This window comes from Meleagris gallopavo, chromosome 11, assembly GCF_000146605.3.
Source record: "Meleagris gallopavo isolate NT-WF06-2002-E0010 breed Aviagen turkey brand Nicholas breeding stock chromosome 11, Turkey_5.1, whole genome shotgun sequence".
NCBI lineage: Eukaryota > Metazoa > Chordata > Aves > Galliformes > Phasianidae > Meleagris > Meleagris gallopavo.
Window position 1 is genome coordinate 23,080,368 of NC_015021.2, and position 6,603 is coordinate 23,086,970.

A 6,603-nucleotide genomic window follows, 5' to 3' on the forward strand; every position below is an offset into this window, starting at 1 on the left:
GGCCGTGTAAGAGCAGAGGGCTGCCTGGAACAGCACCGTGGCACTCTGGGTTCAGTGCTCACGGCCACAGAGTGGTGTTGGCATTGTCTCTTTGATCATTTCCAAGCAGTGGTGATGGGAACTGAGACCAAAAGTGCACAACGTTTCTCCCCGTGTCACAGTGAGCGATGACCAATGGGGCATTGAAAGTGGAAAAGGAGCATAAATCATCACTGTTTCCCGGCATTCTGAATATGTGCACATGCACAGATTTATGTGCATGGATCTATGTGTGTCCATGTGCATGTAGCTCATGGTATATTTTTAGGTACAGTGCAAACTGATCCTGTCCATAAGCTCACTGGTTAGATTGAGAAAAATGACAGCTGAAGTCTTCTGTCCCTGTAACACCACAAAGAGCTGTGCTGGTCCAGAAGAGCAGCAGGAATTGACACAGCAGGACTGGTTGCAGCAGGATGCACGTGGCAGGACTTGTTGCAGCAGGCACAACACTCCTGCAGCCTGGACCAGCGGCGGGTGTTTGGAGCCAGCTCCCATCACCTTCCCCTGCACACCTCAGCTCCCTGCTGGTGCCACACACAGCCCAGCACGCCCTGTGCTCTATTTTGGGTGCAGGACACTATACTTAGGGGTGAGTCATCCCTCCCGGCATCGGCTGTAGGAGAGCTCCAAGCAGCAAAGCTCCGGGCAGCCTGGCCCCGGTGCAGGGCTGTGGGCTGGGGCAGTGTGGGACACTGCAGCTGGGACGCTGCCGACCAGCCCTTCAGGTGTGCCTCCCTGTGTGTGCTCTACGGCAGCTGCTGACACAGCACCGCCTGGGCTGCATTTTGCATCCTTCAGCTCTGGGCAGCGGCTGAGGAGCCCGCGGCAGCCTGAGGAACCCGCCCGGGTGCTCACTGAGGAACGCACATGCTGCTGGCCGAGCAATGCAGATATCAGCGGGACGGTACCGGCCCAACCGCACCGAGAAGCGTTCTTCTTTGCAGATTCATTCCCTGTGCAGAATGGAAGGCTGCAGAACATGTTCATTGAACGCCGTCCAAGCGCTCCGTCAGCCTCTCCCATCTGCTCGCAGTGAGGGCTGCGCGGCGCTGCTCCCCACTCTGCGTATCACCATCGTGCCGCTCCGGGCAGCCCCGGTCCCTTCCTCTGATCCTCGCTGGGCTCAGTGCTGCTGGCGGTAGCTTTTTGGCGGTAGCTTTTTGCCAGGCAAAAGAGGGCTCAGGAACAGTAGGTCGTTTTGGTGATTCTCTGCTGCAGGAGGAGCGGGCTCACAGAACAGGAGCTTCTGCTCTGAATTGAGTCCCCTAAGTAATATATGAATATTGGCATCGTTTTCTGAAAGCGTTTAACACCGGCAGCTTTATTTTTAGTGTGTAAATGTCAGCAGCAGCGTTGGATCACTCTCGTTCCCGCTGCTGAGTCCCAGCTCACGCTGAGCTCTGATGGGGGCTGACGCCCCCAGCTCCCACTGTGCCATGGAGGGGTCCTGGTGTGGGCCCAGGGGGCAGCCCCCAAGCTCTCACCTCCCCAAAGCGATTTTGTTTTAAGCAAGCAGCCTCAAGAAATGTAGGGCAGGAGTGGCTCCTGCCAAAATTAGTCCTTGTGTGAGAGCGTGAGCAGGATGCTAATGGGCAGCCGGCCGCGTGCAGGGGGGAATGGGGCTGCTTTCCCTGCCCAGCACTTGTGTCAGCAAGGCCTGGAACAGCACACACTCGTGGGCATTTTCTGCAGGAAGCATCGATGCCACTGCCCTGGGACATGCAGAATATCAAACAGCTTGCTTCTCCCTGTGCCCGACGTGTCCCAGCACATCTGGGGTGGAGGGGAGCTGCAGCTGGGAGGGAGTGCAGGCAGAGCTGTGCCGTGCTGCTGTCTGCGCTGTGGCTGCTGCTCACAGGGGTTGGTACAGGAGCCTCCCGGGCCTTTGTTCGGGTATTTGCACAACTGCAGAGCTTCCTCCCCTGAGAACAGTGCCGGTCCTGGATGTGCCAGGGAGCAGTGAAGCCCATCCTGCACTTGGCAGAGCTGTGTCCTTCATGGAGCAGCAGTGAGGATGGGGTAAGGTTTAAATGGAGGTGGTCCCTGCCTTGTGCTGCCACCCTGAGCAGCTCCATGGAGGTAAGCACTCTAGTGATGGAATTAGTATAATAGAGAACAAAAGGTTTTCTTCTTCCCTGTTGCTGGCAGGGAAGTACCTACCTGTGTGCACACCCAGACCCGCTGTGCCCCTTCCTGGCACAGCCCAGGACCTCTCAGTGGGCTCCTGCTGCCCCCAGCACCCCCTGATCCCAGCACCTGCAGGGCACACACACAGGCTGTCTGAAGGGGATTTGACTTTTCTTTTTAACTCTGTCAGATGAACTGCATCAGGGCAGTCTCCTCCTGCTAGCAAAGTGGTTGATTATTTCTGCTGGGACGTTTCAATCTCTGCCAGTACTGGCTTCCTGCAGCACGCTGTGGGTGCCCGGCAGCACAAAGGCAGGGTCACTAACTCAGAGCAGCAACAAAACCACAGCATTTCCTGCTGCTACTGGTGCCGTTGGGTGTCCTGGGTTGTCCCCAGGCTGCGACAAAACCTGCATTGCTTCGCTTTGAATTAATTCACAGTTTTGAGGGCCATGCTGTTCCAGAAGGGGCCTCTGCACTAGTGAGGCTTTTCTCAGAGCACAAGAGCGTTTCTCTGTGTGTGACCCAAACCATGGCTGTCTGCAGCACCACCAGCACTGCCTGCATGGGGCCACACACAGCTGTGGTGCAGAAAGAAGTTCTAGGTTCCCTTCAGTAGGAATGAGCTCTGGGCTCTCTGAGCCCACGCTGCACAGCATGGCTGGGACATTCGTGTCAGAGCAGTGACAGCAGAGTGGCCCTGCACGTGGCATTTGTGGCCACCACAGCACCAGCTCCAGGTGCCCACAGGATGGCTGTGAGGAGGCTTAGCAGGAGCAAAACCGCATTTAATAAGGCCACTGCCATTATTCCCCATAACAAGTCTCTCATAGCAAAGGGCCAGCGATATGGGACAAATGAATGATGTCTCCTTTACAGCACAGGGTGAACCTGCTTCCTGACACCACTCAGCTTTGACCAACCACTGTGCACCAAGGGGAGCAGTATGGTTCAGCACACACCTTGGGGAAGCAGGCACAGCCATGATGCTTCTCCACAGCTGAGGCACATGGAAGCGGCCCTGCCAACAGCCAGCAGTGTGCTGGGAGCTGCCAGCCACGCTCTAGAACAAGGCTGCTGCCCATGCTGCTCGGTGAGCTCAGTGCCAGTAGCACACTTATGCCAAGGGGGTTCAAAGTAAAGCAGGTACAAATGAAATATGGCTGCACTATATGCCACATAGCTGCAGTTTGGACCGCAGGATCACAGTCAGAGCCCCACATCAGCACCAGCAGCTTCAGGGTCAAAGTCTTCTCAAAAACCAGAAGCTGCCCCCCCAAAGCAGGATCTGGGCCCCCAGGCACTGCCCCACACAGCAGCAGCTCCCAGCTGTGCAGGGCTGGGAGAGGGCTGTGCTCACCTGGTCCTCATGAGGACAATTAGCACTAAGAGGGAGCAGCTGGGAGAGTGCTGGCAGGGATCTGGGCTGAGCTGGCTGGGCTGTGTGCTGGAGTCGGGAGAGGTCCGTCAGTCTCCTCAGAGCATCTCACAGCACACATCTTTTGCAAACCTTCTATTATCTATTTTTAAGCATGTATTGCTGTCTGAGGATTTGCCCGAGAGTGTGAGCTAATGGCAGGAGCACAAAGGCAGGAGGAGCGCTGCTGCTGAGCCCTTCCCATGCAGGTTGCTAGGTGCAGAGCTGCGCGCTGCAGTGCTGGGCCACTAAAAATAGTCCCGGCTGCAGAGCCGTACCTGGCACTGAGCACGGCTGGGCTGGGCTGAAAGAACAGCTTCTGGTCACTATAATTATGCAAATTGGGATTTTTTCACTACTATTTAATGAAAGCAGTTGAGTAAGCCAAGAAGCTTCAAAGCTCAAGTACTGAGAGGTAATGCATCTCTGTGGGTGCTGCAAAGCCAGATCTCACTGGAGCCCCACAGAAATGGAACTCAGCAACATTGAATCATTCAGCAGTAGAAAACACTTTCACAAATACCCTTAAACTCTGATGGCGTGGGGCTCTGATAGGGGGGCTCAGATCATTGCTGCAGTGTGGGCTGGGATGGAGCCTGAGGTTCTCGGTGCTACCTGCTTACAGTCCTTGGCCAGCATCTCATAGCCTTTGTGTTCTACAGAGTGGGTATGAAAAAACAGGATGGTTCAGCTGGAAGGGACCTCCTGATCCTCAGCACTGTTCTATGAAGATGCCTGAACTGACAGCAGAGCCTGTGTATGTTTCATCCTGACTTCATTTTGTATTAAAGATTGCTGCACGTGGGAGTTAATGGGCATAAATGAGAAGAAAAGCAGCCCCATGAGCAGCAGCACAGTACAGCCGCTGACAGCAACCCCTTCCTGCATGGCTCCCTGCATGCTCAGCAATGGCAGTCCTAGGCTCACAGAGAGATTCTTACTTCAAGCTGGTATTGGCATCTTCTGGGAATTATTGCATTCATTAAAAGATTCCCAAATAGAGGAAAAAAATGTTAGAGGCATGTAATAATCAGAAGGACCAACACAGTGGAATGGTGATACGTGAGGGATAATGCCTAAGGGACAAGCGTGATAGAAAGCTGTTGCAATGAAAAAAGGAAAGTGCTCACCCATCCATCTCTGAAGAGCTAGGCTTACAGGGAAAACTCCATAGGAGAGGAATCTCCAACCAGAGACCCTTCCCCAGTGGCAGTCAGCCCTTCAATGGGGTCCAAGAGAGCTGCAGCCAGGCTCCTCCCCTCCTGGTCCCACAGCTGAATTGCCTTCACCTGAGCTCCCAGGGCTCACCGGGTCCTTTCCCCAGGTGCTCCATCAGTGGTTCAGGCCAGGACTCAGCAGTTCCCATACAGAGGTGTGACCTGGAATCCTGATGCATGGAACCCCGTTTGTAGCCGAAGGTGGACGCAGAGCAGTGAGGGGAGATGGGCTCTCAGCTGGCACTGCAGTGAGATGAGGGGTAAAGGCAGCACTGCCCGCTGCCGTCAGTGCTTGCTAATTACTGGCTCCATGAGCTGTCTGCCCTGGGTCGTTGCCCTGCAGGTGACAGCAGGGGCTGTGCCCTCGGGGGTCGCAGCAGGGCAGGACGTGTGCTGAGAGCGTTGTGTTGTAGACCGCGGGAGCTAAAAGGAGGAAAACGAGCTGTGTGAAATGCCCGAGGTCCTGCTGGGGCCGGTTGTGCCCTCACTGCCCGTCAGGAGCAGCGGTGTCGGCTCAGCAGTGTGCTGGCACGGGCACGAGGCTCCGTGTCCTGCCCTGCCCATCCACTCGGGATCTACTCACAGATGTGACTTAGCGGAACGCTGTGTTTCCAACTGACAGAAAAGAGAGAAACAGCCCCGGTTCTCACCCAGGGCAGCGGTTCGGAGCGTGTCAGCCCAGCCCCACATTGCAGCATCGCTCCTTGTGAACCGCAGTCCTTCCCTGTTGGTGTGAGCAGGCTGTGCTGTTCGGCAGTGTTTGTCAGTAGGGATTAATTAGCAACTGACCCCTGGTTGGGGTTCTTTTCCTCTCTGCGTTCTTCACCTTGCGGTGCTAAATGAGATCGTAACGTCGCTTCAAGAAGCTGTGCTTCCTGAGCAGTGTTTAATTTATCAATGGGCAATCCATGAGCTTACTTTATCTCTGGGTTACGCATAAGAGTGAAAATCAGGGTGGAATTGAGTTTATTATAAAGATGTTTTGTCAGAAGACGTGGTATTACAGTGACTTAAACATGCTGCCAAATTTCCCACTAATGCCCAATTCTGATATGAACACAGAACCACACTTTACAAACTCGACGTTTAGTCTTCTAATAAATAAGTTCAATAAATAGGGATTCTGCAGGCTGAGCTGTGTGTCCGAGCAGAAGCTGCTGTGCACGGCTGTGACCAGGGCTGCTCCTGCTTCTTACTGACCGCTCGAGTCCGTGAGCAACGTCGAGCCGTCTCACTCACCATGAAGATTGGAGGAACGAGGATCTGCTAAAGTCACCCCCAGCATCACGCAGAACCCAATTCTGCACACCAAATCTATAACGTAAAGCATGCTTTCATACTGTTTTAGCACAATATTTTCAAACACGTTTCTTAAAAATATGAGAAGGCATTCAGACCGCCCATGGAGGAGCTCAGCCGCGCTCCGACCACTCTCGCGTTACACAACACTTGACTAATTTTAGATGACCTATTCCATGTTGGGAGAAGATACACACTGAGCAGCGGGTTTAGTCTGTGGAATATCGCAACGTCCTGTTAACGCAGTGATTTGTCACAAAACCGAGAAATCAGTTCCCTCTCAACTACTTCAATGTAGAAGACAGTCCGTGTACAGATTTTCATTTTGATGACTGTTTTCTTGGGAAGGACAGGCGCTGCCGAAGGGCTGCAGCACAGCGGCGTTCCCGCACCCAGCAGGACGCAGGCAGCTCAAGTACCGCAGCCCCGCTCGTCTGGGAGTTGTTTCCAGCACGCGCTCCTGGCGCTGCACCGTACGGACCGCAGGAAGAGCCCAGCAGC